At 41.2% G+C, this 22,435-nt stretch overlaps 1 long non-coding RNA gene across 1 annotated transcript in view; it reads left to right on the forward strand.

Annotated features, from left to right (window-relative positions):
• The window catches only part of LOC142873396 (uncharacterized), a 33,807-nt gene extending 11,640 nt beyond the window's left edge, over positions 1 to 22,167 (forward strand). The window contains exon 4 of the long non-coding RNA XR_012921455.1: positions 21,871 to 22,167. This is a non-coding gene — a long non-coding RNA (uncharacterized LOC142873396). The remainder of the gene's footprint in view (positions 1 to 21,870) is intronic.
• Positions 22,168 to 22,435: the final 268 nt, after the last annotated feature.

Raw genomic sequence — 22,435 nt, forward strand, 5'->3', positions numbered from 1 at the left:
TTCAAGAGATGTAATAAAAATTATTGTTCTATACTAACATCAACTTATGCTTTCAAAGCCTATTACAGATTGCAAAACTTTTCATATACACTATTTCATTATTAATACAGCTGGAGAATACCTCCTCTATGGATAAGACCTGTAGGGTACGTGTGTGTGTGGAGAGAGAGAGTATATGCACGAGTATTTTATTTCTTGTTACTTAGAATGTGAAAACAACATTAAATAAGTGTATAAGTTTTAAAGATCCTCCTGTAGATTGAACTGAAGATAGACACAGTTTTCTAATAAAATAAGAAATAAGGCCCAACCCTGATTCTTTAGACATTCTTGGCTTCTTTTCAGTCTTGATTGATTGAGGGTTCCTGAAGAGTCAGGCTTGTATTTCAGTTGTTCTGAATCGAGCACCTGTGAATCTTAACCCCCAGATTATATTACTTCTGACCTGTGGGGAAAAGGCATCAGTAGACTCCACTGTAAGGACCTTTGGACCAAAAAGGCAGAGGAAATTGGAGGAAGGACAATGAGGAACTTTACAAAGTACTGGTTTGTAGATCACACATTTGGTCTTCCAAAAGTATTCACTAGGCTTTCAGTAGACTGGACATTTTAGGGAACAAGAAAGAAGTCATGTACCTGACCTTCAAAGATCAAGTTGTAAGAGGTATCATGTATAAAATATTTATGTGTGGAAATAACTTGGAACATCAAACCCCAAGTTCTGCTTTCCTTTCCTTGTGACCATCCACCCATGCGTTGCCCTAGTCCAGGTCCGGTGACAGCTTGTCATGTGTGAGCCAAAATGAGTTTGCTCCTGGAAGAATTGGTTCATCTTTCTCCTTCTGGAGGGGAAATATAAAGCCAGCTGGGAGAGCAGAAGGGGCTCCTTAGAAAGGGCAGAATTCATGGAGTGTCACATTAGGTGCCTGGTCCTTTTCCCTTTCTCCTTCCACAGAGGGTACTTGACCTGTTCTCTCTGCAACCTTCTCCAGCCCAAGAGGTCTTAGGAGATTGTCCAGTGGGGTTTCAAGGCTCATCCAAGATTGTGTGGCTATGCCTTTTTGGCAGGAGCCCCCACAAAGACTGGGGGCTGACAGATGTGCCACACAACAGCTGGTGGGAGAGAACAGATGGGAGTGGTGGAGCTGAGAGAGATGGAGGGTATGTGTGGCTCCCAGCACATGACATGGCAAGGATGCAGGGGTTTTCTGCAGGCTTAGAACCCACTTGCAGAGTTAGTGGGGCAGTGGCTGGTTTGCAATCCTGCCCCTTTCCCCAGGGTGTAGAATTAGTGGGAAGGAGGAGAAAAAAGCTGGGAAAGAGATTTGGATGACATTGACTGAGAGAGTAATTCTTAAACTAGATTAAAAACCACCACTGGAGGGGCCTCAAGATGGCTGATCAGAGGCGTCTGGTACTGGCCTCCTCCATGAAGAAGAACCAAAATAGCCAGTAGATAATCACACTTCAAATAGATCATCCAAGAAACAACACTGGAACAGAAAAGTGACAGGAAACACCTAAGGCAGGGAGGACAGGGAAGTGAGTCAGCCTGCTCAGCTGGGATTGGCTGGGATCCTGAAAGGCTCCCCAGTATGGGGAAAGAGTAAGTGAGACACTCCCATTGGTTCATATTCCCGCTACAGACTCCTGCAATGCTAGCCACAGGGGAGACCCTAGATCCTTGCAAGCCCTGAGACTAACTTAGGGAGCTGCCTGGAGACCATGCAAAGGCATGGTCCAGAGAAGGGAGCTCATGCTGGGTCCCACACAGACCCTTGTGCCCTAAGCAGCTACAGCAAGAAGCCATATTGACAGCCCAGCCCCCACTAGACTGCAACTTGCCTGGGGCCCCAAGGTCCCCTGCATTTTCACAGTCCTAGAGCCTCATTGACACTTCCTGCCTGTAGCTACTGCTGTAGCTACTGCTGCCACCAGGGCTGAAGTATAAGCCATTGGCAACAACTATTTTGCCCCCAACAGTGAAGTCATCATGCATTTTCACCTGCCCTAAGAACAAACTCCCCAGCACACAGCTGCTACCACAGGAGCCTAAGTGCAAACAAAGCACATCCTCACCAGCTGCCTGCATATGGCTGCTGCCACTGAAAACAACCCTGTCCTTCCCAGTAACAGGGCTGCAGTGCAGCTGCTCTCAACTAAGCATGCCACCAGGGGCCTGGGGATTACCTTGCCTCTGCCTACCACAGCCGGTGCCTGCATGCACAACTGGAGGGCCTGAGGACAGGTCTGCCTGACCTGGCTCTGCAAGCCCCAATGCCCAAACATACTGTCTGGAGGACTGGGGACTGCCCAGCCCCATCTAACACCACTGGAGCACACCTCCTTCAGGTCGGAGGTTGGACCCATCCAACCTGCCACTACCATTACAGCTGGCACCCACCCACATATGCCTCCTGTGGGCCTGGGGACTGGCACATCCAGCCTATCACAGCCACCACCAATATCGGCATGGATTGTTTGGGAGCCAGAAGGTTATCCGGCCAATGCTACCATCATCACCCATATCATAAATGCTGCCCAGGGGCCTAAGAACCTGGTCACCAGCCTGGCCCACAGCTGCCTGGAGGCACATTAGCAAGCTGCCTGGAGGCCCAAGAATTGGTCAGTCTGGAGCCACTAATACAGGTGCCAACATACAGGTGTCCCTGGGGTCCAAGGACAGGCATGCTTGGCCTGCTGCTGCCACCATGGGGTCCAAGAACAGGCCCACCTGGCATTCCTGTCCCTAGCAAAATTTCACCACTTCCTTCACTAACAAACACACTGTAAACCACTGAGGAAATCACAGACACCATTTACTGTTTATGGTCAAAGAAACCATACAGAGACTACACTACCACACATACCCAGAATCAAAGCTAAAGTGCCATATCCAACCAATACCATTAATATGTTTTCAGGAAAAAGTCCTCCTTATGAAAGCAATTCAAAAATTAGAAGAAGTGACTATTAACCAGATATGCAGATACCAACATAAGAACATCTCCAAAGAAACATAATTACCCAGTAACAGATTCCAATAAAATATTTATAAAATTCCAGAAAAAGAATTCAAAATAATGATATTAAAGTGAGATATAAGATAATTCAGAAAAAACAATACAAAGAAATCAGAAAAACAATTCAGGATTGAATAAGAAATTTACCAAACAGATACATATAAAAGAGAACCAAACAGAAATTCTGGAAAGGAAGAATTCATTAAATGAAATATGAAATACTTTCAAAACCTTCAACAATAGACTAGATCAAACAGAGGGAAGAATTTCGGAAATTGCAGACAGGTCTTTTGAAATTAACCAGTCAGATAAAAATAAAGGAATGAAAAAGAATATGAACAAAGCCTACATGACATCTGGGACACGATAAAGTGACCAAATATTTAAATTTTCAGTCTCCCAGAAGGTGAAGAGAAAACAAAAGGGATAGAAAACCTATTTAATGAAATAATAGCTGAGAACTTTCCAACTCTATCAAGAGATTTAGAAATCCAGATACAGGAAGCTCAGAGACATGCAAACAGATAGAATCCAAAAAGATCTCCATTGACAAAAGTCAAAGACAAAGAGAATTTTAAAACAGTAAGAGAAAAGCATCTAGTCTCATATAAAGTAACCACCATCAGACTAACAGTGGATTTCTTAGCAGAAACCTTATAGGCCAGGAGAGAATGGGACCATATATTCAAAGTACTGAAAGAAAAAAACCTGCCAGCCAAGGATACTATACCCAGCAAAGTTATTCTTCATACATAATGGAGAAATAAAGTCTTCTTCAGACAAACAAAATCCGAGGGAACTCATCACCACTAGACTGGCCCTACAAGAAGTGCTTAAGAGAGTCCTATACCTGGAAGCAAAAGGATGACATCAACCATCATGAAAACATAAAAATGTAAACCCCCCTGGTAGAGCAAACACACAAATAAGAAAGAGAAAGGACTCAAATGTTACCACTACACAAAACCACAAAACCACAATGATAAACAATAAGAGAAAAAGAAAGAGCCGGGCATGGTAGCTCACGCCTGTAATCCTAGCACTCTGGGAGGCTGAGGCTCACGCCTGTAATCCTAACACTCTGGGAGGCTGAGGTGGGCAGATTGCTAGAGGTCAGGAGTTCGAAACCAGCCTGAGCAAGAGTGAGACCCCGTCTCTACTATAAATAGAAAGAAATTAATTGGCCAACTAATATATATAGAAAAAGTTAGCCGGGCATGGTGGCGCATGCCTGTGGTCCCAGCTACTCGGGAGGCTGAGGCAGCAGGATTGCTTGAGCCCCAGGAGTTTGAGGTTGCTATGAGCTAGGCTGATGCCACGGCACTCACTCTACAAAGTCTACAGAGTCTCACACGGCACTCACTCTACTCACTCTACAGAGTCTCACAAAGTGAGACTCTGTTTCAAAAAAAAAAAAAAAAAGAAAGAAAGAAAGGAACAAAGGATATACAAAGCAACTAGAAATCAATTAATAAAATGACAGGAATAAGCTCTCACATAGCAATACTAACTTTGAATGCAAATGGGTTAAAGTTTGCACTGAAAAGACATTAAAAATGATTCAACTATAGAATGCCTACAAGAAACTTATCTCACCTGTAAAGACACACATAGAATGGTCCCTCTGCTGTGGTGTTTCTCCCCAACCCTCCTCCCCAACCTTTCACTTGGCTGCCAAATGCTTCAAATGTCAGCGTAAACATCTTTTCCACAGAGAGGGCTTTCCTGACCTTCTAACCCAAATTAAGTCTTTCTAGTTATTGTTTCTTATCTTTCCTTCATAACACTTAATAAAAATTTATAACAGTCATTTATTTGTACATTAATTTGTTTGTTGTCTACTCTTTGGCTAGACTTCCAGCTCCGCAGGGCATAGTTCAGTGCTGCATTGTCTAGTGTTTGTCAGGATATTTGGTGCATGGAAGTTGCTCAACTAGTGTCTGTTGAATAAATGAAAGCCAAGGGGACCAGAATGTTATCTTTGTAGTTTAATAGTTGCTTCTGTCAAGAATTTACCTGGGCAGCCAAATTGCAACCCAGATGTGGTAGGATTCTAAGGATTCTATTCTAAGGACGTATGTGCCAAGGGGCCTGGGCACTAAGTCTTTTGCATTTGTTTTTCTAGGCATCATGCTTACCCTTCCACAAGCATATTCTTTTACCATACAGTCAACCATGCTGCAAATAGAAATGTAAGCTTCTGAAGTTATAATTGAAATTTAGCTGTACTGAAAATTGTTAGCCATTTATTTTCAGATTATTGCTTAGGATGGTTACCTTTTTTGACAATTTACTTTAGTTACTGAAATTTTTTATTTTTTGTAATTCATGTTTAGCCTTATCTTCAACTTTTGGGAGTATCCTTGCCACATAAGTCAATACAGTGGTATGAAACTTAAAAATGCTTGCTGATTCTGCCTTTCTGATGTAAAATTCAAATTTCTCTAACCTGTTAATGGATTCAATCAAGACAGAATATCTTAATTCATAAAAACACATTAGAACAAACTTAGAAAATATTAATAAAAAAGTAGATAGAGGCCAGGCGTGGTGGCTCACGCCTGTAATCCTAGCACTCTGGGAGGCCGAGGCAGGTGGATTGCTCAAAGTTATGAGTTCGAAACTAGCCTGAGCAAGAGCGAGACCCCATCTCTACTATAAATAGAAAGAAATTAATTGGCCAACTAATATACATAGAAAAAATTAGCCGGGCATGGTGGCGCATACCTGTAGTCCCAGCTACTTGGGGAGGCTGAGGCAGCAGGATCGCTTGAGCCCAGGAGTTTGAGGTTGCTGTGAGCTAGGCTAATACCACGGCACTCACTCTAGCCTGGGCAACAAAGCGAGACTCTGTCTCAAAAAAAAAAAAAAAAAAAAAAAAAAGGTAGATAGCGGCATAATAATGCTTTTCATAATTTTTCTACCTTTCTGTTAATTACCTTTTTAGTTATATCATCTACAGCAAAAGAGCTAACTCCAGTGAAAGTAGAAATTAGCTGGTCATTCTGGCATATGTCAAAATATAGAACTTTCAGCATGTATTTTCTTAAAGTCAGTTTTCTTTCAGAAAGTCATTTGAATACTGTTATAATAGAAACTATGGAAAAAATCTGGAAGAAATCAAAAAAGAAAATCACCTTAACAGAAAATCTGAGAAACTTTATTTCTGAAATTTTGTAAATATTTTTACAAAAGACATGCCCATTAAGCTTTGCCAGGCCACTGTCAGTAATGGATGCTATGTGGTTAAGTCTAGAACATAGCATTTCTCACACTGTGTGAATTATGGGATGCAGAGTGATAGAATTTATACAACCTTATGAAACATGCCAGAGCAATGTAGCATTCAAGCTAAGATGTTTTAATGACTCAATTTGTTCAGACTTCTTGAGGATAAGAAGTGATTTCATAGGATTTGCTACTATTAATCACTGCAGCCCCTACTATTTAGTACATCGAGGGGGCAGGTGTTTTCAGGATTACACTAATAACAAAGAAAAACAATAGACATGTTTTTAATAGCCAAATTGTAATTAGAGACAATTAGTGTAACATTTTCAATTAGAATAAAAGGGCAAGGTTATCACGTTATAAGGTATTATAATTAATGTATTAAATGCAGATACAATAATCTTACTTCACTTAGCAATTACTCATTCTGCTTACAGCAAATAATTTGGTAACAGATTCAGACTGAACTTAACTGGAAGAAAATGAAAGGCATCATTGCTTAACTCCTGGTGACTAGGAAGGAGAGAGAATAAACTACATTTTAAGAGACCTCTGAAAAAAGTTCATTTTAAAAAATGCCAAGACTCAGGTTTATTATTATTCTCCTGGGGCACACACTTTGAAATGATATTTTCACACAAGGTAGAATTTGAAATTTGAATCCTGTCAGAGCCACAAAATGCTGAAAGTCCAGATCTCCCAGGGAATAACATTTAAATATTAAATGTCTATGTCCAAGGCAGAGATGACAAGAATAAAAACGACCCCATTTCGAGTGAAATCACTGTCCTCTTTGCTTTTTAAACTGGGTTAAATTAGCATTTTTGTTCAGTTTGGCCTGAAAGAATACAAAATAAATATGATAAGAGGCAAAGAGTTTGAAATGATAATGTTCACATAGTTAAAATGATTCTCCATTTCACTGAAGGCCCTCCTTTGCATGGGAGCTTAGGATTGTTATTTATAGGCTGTGGGACCAAAATGAATGGTCCATCAGTCAAACTGGATGCTTAGTGCAGTGGAAAAAACCAGAGCTGATGGGCTGAATTTTTCACTTTGCAACAAATTGTTTTGGTGTCAGAGGAATCTTTTAGTCATTGCTGTTTGGTCCTTCTCTTCATTTTCAGGATCTATGTCTTACACATGTCAGTCGCTGGGTATCCTGAAGAGCTCTAGCCTATGCAGCTACCATTTCCTTGAATAATTAAATAAAAATAGCCAGAGTCCCCACATCCTATGTGGGTATTTGAGGAGCTCACAAAACATAACCTCTTTTCTTTAATTAAGTTGTAAATTAGTGGGGAGAAAATACGAATGATTGTATATCAAGTATACATTCAACTGACAGAGGCCAAAATATCACCCTGAAGAAAGGAAGGCTCTGCAATAGGTCCAGTTTTCTGTGCAAAGTGCTCTTCCATGTGACCTAGCTGATCCAATGGTGCTTGGAAGTGTCTGCAGATTAGGATCTGTGTGGAGACTTATCTATGTAAGCTAGAGTTATCTTATGTAACCTAGAGATGATTTCAAGCACATTGGAGGATATGCAAAGGTTATATGCAAATACTATGCCATTTTTTATCAGGGGATTGAACATCCATGGATAATGGTAGCTGAGGGGATCCTGGAACCAATCCCCCTATGGATACCCAGGAACAACTGTGGTCTCGTGAAGGGGTTCCCTATGACTAACACTGACTGAGAAAGAAAAAAAATCAGGCCTGGTTTAGAGATTTGTATGGTATGCTGGCATATTTCAGAAGTGGCTAGCTCAGCACTACTGTTCCGCTCTGGGGTGGCTCTGAAGTACAGTAGTGAAGGGAGATATTATCACTGGATAGCACTTCAAGGAGCACACATAGTTTTTTATTTTTCCTGGAAGAGGAGATGGGTGAGGTATGGCTTATATTGATAGAGACAGTGTCTAATGGTTCGACTAGGTGGTCAGTGTTGTGGGCTGAATGTTTGCATCCCCCCAAGAAAGAACATAACTGGAAAACTGGTGACAGGAGGAGTGTGGATAGATTTTTCTGAATGGGCACAGAGAATGAAGATGTTTGTCCCATAAGACTGCTCATCAAAGAGCAACCTCAATAGAGGAGGATCCTAATAACCAGATGCATAAGATACCCTGCTCTGTGGCCATCCATGAGGCTCTTTCCCCAGCTACCTGATCCATGCTCAACAGACTCATGAACAAAGTGGCCATGGTGGCAGAGGGTGGAGGTTATATATGAACCTAGCAACATGAATGTCCACTCATAAAGCCCGATCTGACTACAGTCACTGCTGAGTGCCCCATCTGCCAACAGCAGAGATCAGCTCTGAGCCCCTGGCATGGCACCGCTCCGCAGGAGGATGAGATAGCCCCCCCACCCGGCAGGTTGATTGCACTGGAATACATCCATCTTGGAAGAGCAGCACTTTGTTCTCACTGGAAGAGACATTCACTCTAGATATGGATTTGTTTTCCTTTCCCTCAATGCTTTTGCCAAAACCACCATCTGTGGACTTACAAAGTATGATTCACATCAAGGCACTCTTACAAAATTGCTTCTGACCAAGGAAGTAATCTAATAGCAATTGAAGTGTGGCAATGGACTCATCCTTATGGAATTCACTGATCTCACCATGTTCCCCATCACCTTGAAGTAGCTGCCTGATAGAATGCAGGAATAGCTTTCAAAGATATAGTTTCTGTGCCAGCCGGGTAGCAACACCTTGCAGGGTTGAGATAAAGTCTTCTAGGATGTGGCATATATGCCAAGTCAGGGACAAATACATGGTGCCATTTTTCATACAGGTGGGACCCATGGATCCAGGAAAGTCATGTGAAATGGGAGTGATTTCTTTCACTATTAACCATAATGAGCCACTATGTGTGGAAGTTCAGTGTGGGGTACCAGTCCTCTTGCAGTTCATGCATGTTGTCACTGATCTGTTGCTCATCATGTTGGCACAAGGCGGCAGCCAAGCCCATGGCCTCTCATGCTTCTACTGCATCCCTTCCTTTTAGCTTCTCCAAACCCTAAGCCAGGTGTGTGTCTGGCTGCACGGTGAAGTGTGCCAGCTCTTTCTGCTGAACACCTGTATGTTGAGGCTGAAGGTAGTGAGGGCTGCAGTTGGTCCTTGTGGGTTCCAGATTGTCCTTGTCCTGCCTTTTTCATGTCTAACTTTTCTTACCAGCTACAGGTGCTGACAGGCTCTCCAGAGACTTTAGATCTATAACAGACAAGGAGGCAACAGCCTTCCATAGAGTTGCTCAACAGCTCCTACAGTTGTATGAGGTGTAGTCCTCTAGTAAGCCCATGCAGCAGTGCTGCTTGTCTGACAGAGCCTAAAGGACACAGCTTCCCTCAACTAGCTCCTGCCAACCGCCAGTTTTCTTTTTCCTTCTTTCATCTCTGTCTACTTAATCTGTGACCCTCCCAACCCTCGCCTTCCTGGCACCTCACAATTTCTTTCATTAAACAACAACAACAACAGCAACAACAACAAAAGAACAATTCAGCTCTCTCATTGTCTTGTCCTTTCTGGATCATGCTATTGCATGCTTTTCCTTTTGTAACCAAAGAGGCCATCAAAGAAAAGACAATTTTCTCCTGAAGAGGAAGTTTGCTGCCAGTTGTAAAATACATGCTCCTCGCTCCCCCATATCTTGAACTAGCTTACGTTAGATCTCCACAGAAAGGGGCACCACATTCTCTGCCACCCTGCCACAGTTTACTCAAAATCAATTTTGCAAAATCGAAACCTTAAAAGAAAGATTGGCAAAAATGATTGTATTAGGAGAAGTAGGTCCTGCTAAAAAACAGCTTTGGGAAAGTTTTGAATTACAGGCAGTTTGTAACAGCTGTAGATTGCAACATTTTCCCTGGTGAGTTGTTTAGGGTGTCATTGTGTATAAATTTCAAGCTATACTTATAGAAGCTTTCATTTAGAAAGTTGATATTTCAGTTCTTTAAGAGTATAAAAGGAAACTCCAGGCTGAGCCTTGGTGTGTGAAACTGTGGGCAAATTGTAGCACATCAATCTCCCCTTTGGAGACATGTATGTTTGCCAATTTTTAAAATACAATTTAAGGAAGCAACAGAATTGTAGCAAGATGGATATCTACATTTAGAGAAGGGGGAGAAAATACAGAAGGAAATGGGAGAAGGTGGGAGAGTTATTTTTTAGTTTATCAAGACACGAATACCAGCACTTTATTTTAACAAAAGAATGACTAGTTGTAGCCATCCTGAATTTATCATTCTATCATAAATCTTTATATGGTCACACAGATATCCAGGATATTTGAAAAGGACTCTCCAAATTGAGAGACTGATAGGATTTCATTCCCACTTTGCTGTTTTTGTGTTACTGGCCCAGAGCCTCATAATAAAGTTTTGAATTTTTAATTCAATAAATTACAATAAAAAGTAAAGGGGCAATTACTTCTTTTTGAATTGGAGAGATTCTAATCACAGATTTTTATGCTTTCAGTTTGGAGGCCTTAGCTAGTTCTTTTTTTCCCTACATGGAAGGGTAGGAAGAAATGTTTTGAGGGAGAGGAAGCGAGTGGGGAATGCCTTCAGCAGCCACTGTGCAAGAGGACCGATGAGAGAACGCTTTGTAGGTTTGGTCCCCGTAGTGCTTGTGACATCCAGTTGACCTGATGTCTCCAAGTGATACGGCCAGAGTGCAAGGATTCAGGGTGTGATCAAATCACTACCAGATTCTATATTTGGAGTTCATTTCTTTGGAAGCTGCTTTGAAAAAGTGGTTTCTTAACCGTTTTTTTGATTCATGGAGGTCTTTAAGATTCTGATGAGGCTATAGACCCTTTCCAGAGAAAAATGCACACATGTGCACACACACAGACAAGTTCACCAACAGTATTAGATTTATAGGCCCCAAGAAATCTACCCACAGAATTTAGGCTCTAACCCCCATTCTAAATCATTATCTTTTGGAGAATTGTAAGGTCCTTACTATTCTTGCATGTTGAGGTCCCTCTGCAGGTCTAAGCATGAGTGTCACTCGGTTCTTCTGGGACTTAGCAGAGGACAATATAGATTCTTACACCTCACAGTTGTTTAACGCAAGGCTGAATGAATTCTAAAGTGAGGATGGCCACACAGAAGCCACATTTGTGTCTTATTCACTATGGTATTCCAGGTACACAGTGGGTGCTCAATAAGTAATTGTTGGAAAATTTTGCTTTAGACTGTAATGCTATATAATAACACAAGGTGAGAGATCAAAGTAGGCTAATGTGTGCTCATGGAACAAGAGGAGTGTACTCACTGCTTCAAATGAGGAGTAGGATGTGTGACTAGACAGATCTCTGTCCCTCAGAGACCCTGGTTAATCAATAAACAAGGGACTCCTTTTCTTCCTTTAGTGTTGCTGGTCAGGAGGCTGCTTGAGAAAACTCAGCTGAGGGTAAGGCTGCTGGAGGACCAAGAAGAATGAGGGACAGGATGGTATCGTGATGGTCCAAGGACTAAGGAAGGAAGCCTAGTGCTTAGATGTGGGGGGGGGGCGTGAGCACTCCCTAATTGTGCTGTGTTCCCAAGGTGGTTCCCACTCAGGTGTCGATGTATGTTTGAAGCTAGAAGTACATTGGAAGAAAGGGATTTCTAATTTCTAATCCTTTATCCTACTTCAGTAAAACTGGATCAGGCTAGTGTAGGCCTTTTCAGGGGGTGAGTAATTTATAGCCCTTTCTGTATTGAACTTCGAACCAATTGAAAAGTAGACTCAGGAATCAGCCAAGAATTAACAAGTAGCCGTATTACTCTTAAAGCTCAGTTAGTGAAAGTGGCTTGAACCATACCCCAAATGAACCACTCAAACCTTGACTCCTTCTCCCCAATATCCAGGCTATGTGGCCCACTTGGGGAGCATCTTGGTTAGAATCCCAGCTTTGCCATTTACTAGCTTATCTGCTATGTGATCCTGGGTAAGTTATTTTTCTTCTCTTCCTACCTATCAAATGGGGGTTGTAATTGTACACAACTCATAGAGTTATCATGAGTATTAAAATGCTTAGAACAGAGCCTGGCATAAAGCGACTGTTGAATCAATGCAAACTGTGGTGATGGAGACGCTGGCCAGGGTAGGGAAGACATCCCTGAAATACCCAGCAGGGTGCATAGAGGGCTGTGGCCAGCTTCAAGCCCAGAGGTGAGCACTGACATGAACACATTAACTCTGCCTAATGGAGAAATTTGAGCCAGTGCATGTTAGACTTTCACCATATCATCAGTTAGGGTGCTCTGCCAGAGAAAGGAGCCTGTGGGTGTGAAAAGTGCTTTCTTTGCATGTTGAGACAGTCTTCCCTATAGTGAGCAGCAGCGGGGTGCTTGCTCTAGGTAGCTCATCCACTGACATGGGAGGCTACCAGCATTGAACTCCAATGGCAGAATCCTTTGGTACAGGGAGATGGTCTGGGTTGTTGTCTCACACAAGAGGTTGCGTCTGGCCAGAGGGTAAGTAGGACCATGAGCAATGTTGCGGAGACAGGCATGAGCACTGTGGTAGTGGTGGTGGGGGGGTGGGGGCAGGAAAGGCGCCTGATGATGGCACAGAGGCTCATGGAGGGACTGAATGTGGAGAACCTAGTAAGTCAGGCAGAGATATCTGGACCTGAAGAGCAGGAATGGAGACCCTTGACATTCATAAGATGTGTCTCAAAATCTTTGTGAGTCCCCAAATTTATAAGGACTGCAAGTATATAATCCTTCACCCTCAAACAATTTCTAGTTTGTGTCCTAAAATCACCACCTCCCTAGAGCTCTCTTTCTGTGCCACCTCTGATTTTAAGGACTGGCTTTCTTTTGGAAACAAGCTCTTCTTTGAAATATACCATTTTTTTTTTTCAGGTGTCAGTGAGCAAACAGGATTGAGAGTGGATCCTGGGTAGTCAGATGGTTTCGTTCACCAGCTAAATAATTCAATCCTGCCCAGTTGCCTCATAGCATGTGTAATTCAAATTTGTATCTGAGCAACATTACAAACCATTACATGCCATGGGCCTTTGTGCATGGTTAAAAATCATTCAGACGGAGAACACTCAGCTAGATTTATTTCTGAGCTTGTTCAGAGCTGTGATCCTAACCTCCAGCTCCTTGGTGTCTACAGCTCAAATGTAACGTTCCAAAACCAAGCTCTACATATTCTCCCTCCAAACCTGGTGCTCTTCCTATGATTCCTACCTCGAGTGCCTGAAGCAAAACTGGAGTTGTCACCCTGTGCGTCTCCTTTCCATGTTGTCTCTGACACCGCTTCATCCTCTTCCAGCGACTGCCCTGTGCTTCTGCTCCTCCTTAAAGTAAAACTCTCGAAATGGCTGTGTCATCACCACCTCCACCCTCTTGCCTTCCTCCCACCGTCTCTTAAACGGACTCCAGTTGGACTTTCCTATGTACCTGCTGCAGAGATCACACTCCTCAGCTGGTGGTGCACCCCTCCCTCCCTTCTGAGAAGTCCCACTCGCTGCTCTTGGCCTCCTGGACACCTTGTTTTTCTAGTTCTATCCTGCCTTCCTTCTTAGGCTCCTTTTCTGGCTCTTCTTCTTTCTTTTCTTTCTTGAACCTGTAAATTTTGGAATTATGTAGGGCTCATCTTCTCTTTTCTATCTACGCCTTACCCCCTAAGTGATTTTAGTCATATCTTTAAAAAAATACTATCTATATCCTGATGCCACCCCAAGCTCTCCTTTGTACTCCAGATTTGTTTATCTAGCTGCTCACTTGACAACTACACTTGACTAGCCATCTAAACTTAAGATGGCCAAAGAAAAACTCTTGCTTTCCCCCCAAACATGCTCCTTTTCCATTGTTTCCCATCTCAGTAAATGACACTACCATTTCCTGCTCAGGAAAAATACTTTGGCATTTTGTCATTGCTTTCCTTCATACCTTCACATCCAATTCATCAGCAAATCCTGTTGGTACTATATTTAAAATACATCCTGCATGCAAATACTTCTCACCATTTTTGCTGCTTCTACCATGGTCCAAATTAGCACCATCTCCCTCCTACACCACGTCTACCGTAGCTTGTACCTGATCTCCATTTTCCTCCTATAGTATATTTTATACACTGTAGCCAGGGTGATTTCTTAAAAATGTAAACCTGATGTTTTCATTCCCATGTTTTGATTATTATTTACCTTCCTCACTAAATGTAAGCTCTATATAACCCAGCAATTAGAACAGTACACATATTTAGTAATTACTTATTGAGTAAAGTACTTATTGAGTAAAAGAAGGAAAAAAGAACAATCAGAAAGGACGTCCTTATGTTCTGAGCATATCCTGTGATCAGATTCTCTCCAATAAAAAAAGAAGTTCTTTTCTTTTTTATTTGTATGGTAGGTAGGTGCCTCATTTCTTTCTTGCCTGCCAAAGAGAATTCTGCATTTGTCTGCTTTCTCTTTTCTCTCCTAAGGAAAAAGAATCTTTGCCTCAGACAGAGGAAAGTGGATTTATATGATAAGGGAAAGAGAGAGCTGGAGGTGGAAGACAGAGAGAAAAACTGCAGGATTAGTGTGTTAAGAGATAGTTTTGGGAGAGACACTCTCTGCAGAACACACACTTATGAATATGCATTTCAGATGATCCTTTCAGGATAGATTTCCCAAAGTGAAAGTACCTGGTCAAATGGTCTACAACATTTTTAAGGCTATTGATAACAAAGTGCTTCTAAGAGAAGTCATATCATTTAACCTCTATTTTCTATTCCAGAAACATAAGAGAGTGCTCATGTGTTGTCAGTGCTTGTTACATTTTTATAGCTGAAGAAATGACATTTTGGAGAATATAAATATTTGTACAAGTTGGTAGATACCCTCTCTGTCCAACTCCAAATGATGTGCTTTCTCTCACATAGCCCCATGACTCAGTGTTGGCATGGTAGGCCTTTGACTCTGGCCTGGGAGCCCTGAGCACAGGGATGGGGACTGAAAGAGTGGGCTGTGGAGCCAGGCTTCAGGGATGCAACAAGGGCTGCAAACATCCTTCTCTTGCAGGCTCAGAAACATCCAGTCACTTCCCTGACCACACTTCTCAGCTCTGCTTTCAGCTGACTTTCACGTTCTCAAGGTTAACCTTGTCAGCCTTGATGATCAACAAGGTTGCAATGAGTATTCATAGAAATTGGTACAGAAGTTAATGTCCAGATCCACATGAAACGCAGGCAGAAATGAAGACAGTGACACTTACCAATCTTGACAGAAGGGACGAAAGCCTAAACTCTACAAGGAAATGTTTGTAGCCCTCATCAGTGTGGTGTTGAATATTGGAGACAGTATATGCACTTTAAAAATCACAGGATCTAAGCATTATGGAAATGACAATGACAACTTAAGGAGAGCTTTTGTCGCTATGGGAGGATGCTTAGAAACATGCACTGCTATTCGGCATCATTAAGAAACCCCCAAGTCCTTGCTTTCAGGTAATTTCTTCCGTAAGTTTATAAGATATAGATCTCAAATTCTTCCTAAGTCTTCTTAATTCCTGGATATTTATGACCAATTATTCATTAAGTGGAAAAATAAAAGGAGGAAAGGGAAGACAAATGAATTCCTAGCTTTTACAAATAATGTTTACTTTTTCTGTACTTTTTCTATGAAAATGGGACATACTCATATAATCCAGAGGGTGGTCTCTATTGAAGGCACAGAGAAGTATAGATAGGTTATTAGTATACAAAATGAAAAAAATTCCCTTTAATGAATATTCAAAATCTGCCTACCAGAAAATTCCAGTTTTCTGGTTTTAGTTGGTTTTGGTTTGATTTTATAGGTCAGACATGGGGATTAGGGTGGGGCTAGGTTGTGGGCTCTTCTGTTCTTCACTAGTGTGGGTTTGCATCATCAGTGTATCCCTGGAGCCAACCCAGGACCAGATGAATCCTTCTTAAGGCCTCCCAAGACTCATCTCTAATTAGAATTGAGCCTCCACAGGAAAATTAACCTCTAGTGCTGTTTCCTTCTTTTGCTTGGAAATAGTTAGGGGGATACTATGGTCTCAATGCTTGTGTCCCCTTAAAGTTTGTATGTCAAAAACCTAATCACCAATATGAAGGTAGTAAGTGGAGCCTTTGGGAGGTAATTTAGTCTTAAGGGTAGAGCCCTCATGAATGGCATTAGTGTCTTTACCAAAGGCACTCCAGAGACCTGCCTTGGCCCTTTCTGCCATGTGAGGTTACAGCAAGAAGATGGCCCTTACCAGACACTGAATCTTCCAGCGCCTTGATCTAGGACTCCCTAGCCTCCAGAACCATGAGAAATAAATCTCTGTTGTTTATAAGCTACTCAGTCTATAGTAATTTGTTACAGCAATCTAAATGGACTAAGACAGAGGCTATTACCAAAATTATAAAACTACATTCAGAAAACAAATTAGCTTAAAATGCCACATATTAATCACATGGAGAAAAAACTCTTCTCTTAGATAATTATTATGGCCAATAATAATGACTATTTTTATTCACATATATACTTTTTCATTTAATGTTAACAGAAACTCTATGAGGTAGACATTGTTATTAGCTCTGTTTTATTGATAAGCAAACTGAGACTTGGAGAGGCTTAGGTGACTTGCTCATGGTTACACACCTAGTGAGTAATGAAGAGAGAACTCAAACCTAGATCTTCTGAGATGAAGTTATTTGCTTTTTGTTATTCCATGTTCTCTTGGTTTAAGATAGGGTATATGATTGAAGTATTCATGCTTAAATATTATCTTATTTCATCATTATTATACTTTTTCCAAAGGGTAAAGTGGTTTTAATCTTGTAGGTCAAATATTAGGAGGTGCTTCCAGTTAAAAATTAAAAAGCCAAGAAGTCTGAAAGTAAGACTCTGAGCTTTGACCTTTAGGATGTGAAAATGACAGCCCAGTCTGTTCAAAATTAAATGAGAAAACAGTGAGCAATCTATAAGGTAGGGATGCATTTGGCTGCAAGTAATAGAAAAATAGAAAAATCTGGCTACAGTGGCTTAACCAAATAGGGATTTTTTTTTTATTTTGGCATATTATGGGGGTACAGATTTTAAGGTTTCAATAAATGTCCTTTCCCGCCTTCCCCCCACAAGTCTGAGTTTCCAGCATGACCATCCCCCAAATGGTGCACATCTCACTCATTATGTATGTATATACCCACCCTCCTCCCCCCTCCCACCTGCCCAATACCCTATTACTGCAGTATCTATGTGACCACTTAGGTGCTACTCAGTTAATACCAGTTTGCTGGTGAGTATATGTGGTGCTTGTTTTTCCATTCTTGGGATACTTCACTTAGTAGTATGGGTTCCAGCTCTAACCAGGAAGATATAAGATGTGCTATATCACTGTTGTTTCTTAGAGCTGAATAGTACTCCATGGTATACATATACCACATTTTATTAATCCATTCTTGGATTGATGGGCACTTGGGCTGTTTCCACAGCTTTGCAATTATGAATTGTGCTGCTATAAACATTCGAGTGCAGGTGTCTTTTTTGTAGAGTGTCATTGGATCTTTTGGGTAGATGCCCAGCAATGGGATTGCTGGATCAAATGGTAGATTCACTTGTATCGCTTTAAGGTATCTCCATATTGCTTTCCACAGAGGTTGAACTAGTTTGCAGTCCCACCAGCAGTGTAGGAATGTTCCTCTCTCTCCGCATCCATGCCAGCATTTGTTATTTGAACACTTTTTGATAAAAGCCATTCTCACTGGAATTAAGTGATATCTCATTGTGGTTTTGATTTGCATTTCCCTGATGATTAGAGATGTTGAGCATTTTTTCATATGTTTATTGGCCATTCTTCTGTCTTCTTTAGAAAAGTTTCTGTTCAAGTCCTTTGCCCACTTTTTAATAGGGTTATTTTATTTTTTCTTGCTGATTTTCGTGAGTTCTAAGTATATTCTAGTTATCAGCCCCTTATCAGATGCGTAGGATGCAAAAATTTTCTCCCATTCTGTAGATTGTCTGTTTACTTTCCTGACTGTTTCTTTGGCTGTGCAGAAGCTTTTTAATTTGATCATGTCCCATTTATTTATTTTTGTTGCTGCTGTGATTGCCTTTGGGGACTTCTTCATAAACTCTTCGCCTAGTTCAATGTCTAGGAGAGTGTTTCCAACATTTTCCTCTAGAATTCTAATAGTTTCATACCTTAGGTTTAAGTCTGTTATCCAGCGTGAGTTGATTTTTGTGAGAGGTGAAAGGTGTGGGTCCTGCTTTAGTCTTCTGCAAGTGGCTATCCAGTTTTCCCAGCACCATTTATTGAAAAGGGATTCTTTTCCCCTGTTTTTTTCTTATAATAAAAAGCTCAGAGGTGGGAAGTCTGTGGCTGGGGAAGTAGCCTTTTGTGGATCAAAGTCCCTTCTCCTTCTTTCCTTCCACTCTGCCATGCTTAGCATGGGGCTTTCATCTTCAGGTTTGTTGCCTAATGATTGTAAGTCAAAATTTTCATCTTTAGCTCCATATCCACATTCCATACTGAAACAAGATGTCCCTAATCTGTTTGCCTTTGAGTCTGTCTTCTTGTTTGAAAAAATAGGATGCTCTCTCCAAAGACTTCCTTCTGTGTCTATTGGCCAGAACTGGGTCTCAGATGCTAGCTGCAAGGGAGTCTAGAAAGATGAATATTTTCACCTAGGCCCACTTTCATTCTGAACAAAATTGGTTATGTTAGAAAGAATAAATAAGGGAATGGACATAAAGTGAAATTTTTTTGTTGTTGGAGTGGTTGGGAGTGAGGGTTGTGAATGGATGGTAATGAGTGAAAAATCACTTAAACCAAACACTTAGTTGAGATAGGCTGCAGAAGGGGAAACTAGAACTTTGCACTTGGGTGTGTTCTAATGAATGAGGAACTAGTTGTGTCAGCCTGGTCAGGTAACTGCATTGAAGAGCAGGCAGAGCTAAGTGACTGGAATGATGGTGAGAAGTCACCAACAAGATAGAGCTGAATCAGGAAATGGCCAGGAAAGATCCGGACAGAGACACCAGAGTTTAGGGGGTCATACTTCTAAGACCAAGTCAAATAGTCAGGGTGGCTTCTGGAGGCCTAGACTCTACTTTCCCAAGAGGCAGTATCTTGCCTGTCTTCAAATGGCCTTGTTTGCAAGCTGCTCACTGACACCACAACTCAGAGTGTCTCGGGAAGCTAGTCTGTTCCTCAGCAGAAAAGTCCCATGTGCTGCCATTTTTGTTTTTTTGTTTTTTTTGGTAGGTAGTGCTACAGATGATTGCAGGAGCAATACAGCAGTATTTTGAATGCTGGATTTTGAGCAAGAAGACTATCATTATCCAATGTCCCTTCTCCTAGAAGGATTATGCTATATATAATCTCACGGCTTGTGGAATGTGCATGTGGGAGATTTTGTCTAGCCACTAATCAGCTTCACTCTTCCCTTTGTCCCTTGTGAAGAACATTAGGCCCATGCAGCAGTGCTGGCTGGTCACTGGCAGTGTATCCAGGGCCACAGAATGGTGAGGCTGTCTGGGGTCTTAGTCTGTGACTGTGTTCTCTTTAGCCCCACGTTTAGGCAATCAGAGTTGCATAGAAGTACACTAGAGTCTGCTGCTACTAGAGCTGCTAGCTCTAAAGTGGGAGCTGGGGCCACAGGATACAGCCCACTGAGGGGCTGGCTGAGGCCTATCCTATGAGTAATGTGTGGGAATATTAAGCCACAGGCCGGGTTCAAGGATGACAAACAGTACCATGCTGAAAGAGAAGCCAGGAAGGAGAACTGAGGCACAGAACACAACGTTGAGGAGAGTCCTGTTGTTAGATATGCTAATCCAAAGGAAGAAGCAGAGAAGATCCTTTGTGTAGAAGTCAGAGTTTAGGGAGACCAGAACCACTGGGGGCTGAGGTGAGGGATGGGTACTAGGTCCCAGAAGGGATAGTCCTGAGACAGAGTCAGTGGCATGAGTGTCAGCTCGGGGGGGTGGTGGTGGTTGGAAGTGGGCAAGGTGGGGAGGATGCTGAGTGAAGTTTGCTGAAAATGGGTAGGTCTGGTTCTCCCAATCCTTGGCCTTGTCTGTCTTACGGTGGTGGCCACTGTAAAAATGTGCCAGGACATGGTCAGCAAAGGCTTCACATTTGGAATCTCTCTAAAGGGTTTGTTGGAAGTTCTGCCATTACCAGGACACTACTTTCTAATAGTCTTCTTGGTGCCAGGTGTGGTCCGATCTCTGTACGCCTTTTCTTTTCCACTGTTTAAAATGGAGACATTTCCTAGTTTGTAGGTCCTAAAAGAGATGTTTCCAGTCCAGATGAGACTATTTAGTTCTTGGAATTCCACCGAGGAAATAGCTATGTAAATTCAAAGTATTGTTATTCATGACATGTGTGGTTGATCTGAAAACTCTAGCTACTACCCAACCATGCAAACCATAAAATTAGACTTCCTGTACTGTGCACAGTAATTCTCTTTCTTACAGTAGAAACCACAAACTAATTTTGCCTTACAGAAATACGCTCTCATTCAAAATTTTAATGCACATTTTAAAAACTGGCTCAGTTTTCCTGTGAAGTCACATCTGAGAAAAGTGACCCAATCGGGCAATGCCTGTCTTACATACAGGACTATGCATGTTTTAGAAGCTTACCGGGAGCTGATTATGAAGATCACCAATCCAAATGATATAACAACTTTCACTTCCACATCACTAGTTCAATTAACAAATAATTTCCAATAATATGATTGCAAATATATTTCATTTCTGAACCTATATGCATCCATGCTGTGAACATCATCTGATTTTTTTGATTACTCTTTAATTCTTTAGCAGTTGCAATTTTTTTTACAAATGCATTGTGGGTAATTTATGTTGTTTTGACAGCTTGGTTTTTTTGATATAATTTGCAATTCTGCACCCAGAGTTGTAATATACTATAATACATTTTAGATAAACGGCATGGAAATACAGAGGTTATCCATGTAAAATGATTCATATTTCAAAATAGGGACTTATGTAAAGTGAAAAAAATATATATTGCTATTAATCACACTTTTTATATTACTTTTTCCTTGACTGAGATTTGTTACATTTACTATTGTAACATATTTCCAAAACACATTAGTTAAATGGAGCTGAAAATCACACGTGCATATTTTATGGAAAAAATGTGCAGATATATTTTCAATTTTAAGCTATAAACTATGGGTTTTTTTTGATGATTAAAATATTCTGGCCCATTTAAAATGAGCTACATAATAAAAGTGATGTGCAATAATAATTTTACAATGCTTAATAATATAAAGTGCTTTATTTGAAAAATGCCTTTTAAAAGATTTTATGCATAATTCAAGCACTTTTGTTCTGTTCTGTATAGAAAATAAGCGAGTGATATGCAAGTGAAATCAGAAATTGAAGGGTTTAAAAAGTAATTAAAAAAACCAGGCAGATTTCTGCCTCTGCTAGAATTAAGAAGTAGCGACACTTTAAATGTTACACGCTGCTGGCAACTGGGGAAGTAGGGCAGAGTGACATTAGGCCCAAACTTTCTCTAATATAGGTTTTCTGGCTTAAAAAGGGGGGTACAAAGGGTTATTGAAGTTTATTGAATATGCTTCTTATTGTCAATTCATGTCACTAAAGAGAGTTTGCTCTTGTTCACACAAGAGAGAACCTTTCAGATCTTCAACCAGATACCTGCCAAGAGTACCTTTAACATGCAAACTAGCCAAGGGAGTTTGCCTGTGTCCTCATAACCAGTGTCAAAGCAGGAGAACCTGAAGAAATATTGCACATGTCCTCCCGGTGCTGCCCCTGAGCTGTCCCTAAAGAGGTAGGAAAACCAGGTTAGGTAATTGCAATGTGTTTATTAATGAAGGCTGGGCTATTGTTCATTTAAAGTCGCCCAAAAGGTTAAAATAATTTTGAAAGGGGCTTACAGTATGAAAAGAGGCATGGGAAATCAGCCCCAGTAGGAACAAGTTCATTACTAATCCACAGTGGAAACCATGATCCTCATTTTTTTTTTTTTTACCTGCAGACATGATAAAATACTAGTAGAGTTTAAAAAAATTACATATTAACCAATGATTAGATTGTCAAATGTAATAAAATCCCAGAATAGGCTGGGCATGGTGGCTCATGTCTGTAATCCTAGCACTCTGGGAGGCTGAGGTGGGAGGATCGCTTGAAGTCAGGAGTTTGAGACCAGCCTGAGCAAGAGGCAGACCCC

The sequence above is a fragment of the Microcebus murinus genome, chromosome 10 (assembly GCF_040939455.1).
Source record: "Microcebus murinus isolate Inina chromosome 10, M.murinus_Inina_mat1.0, whole genome shotgun sequence".
NCBI classification, from domain to species: domain Eukaryota; kingdom Metazoa; phylum Chordata; class Mammalia; order Primates; family Cheirogaleidae; genus Microcebus; species Microcebus murinus.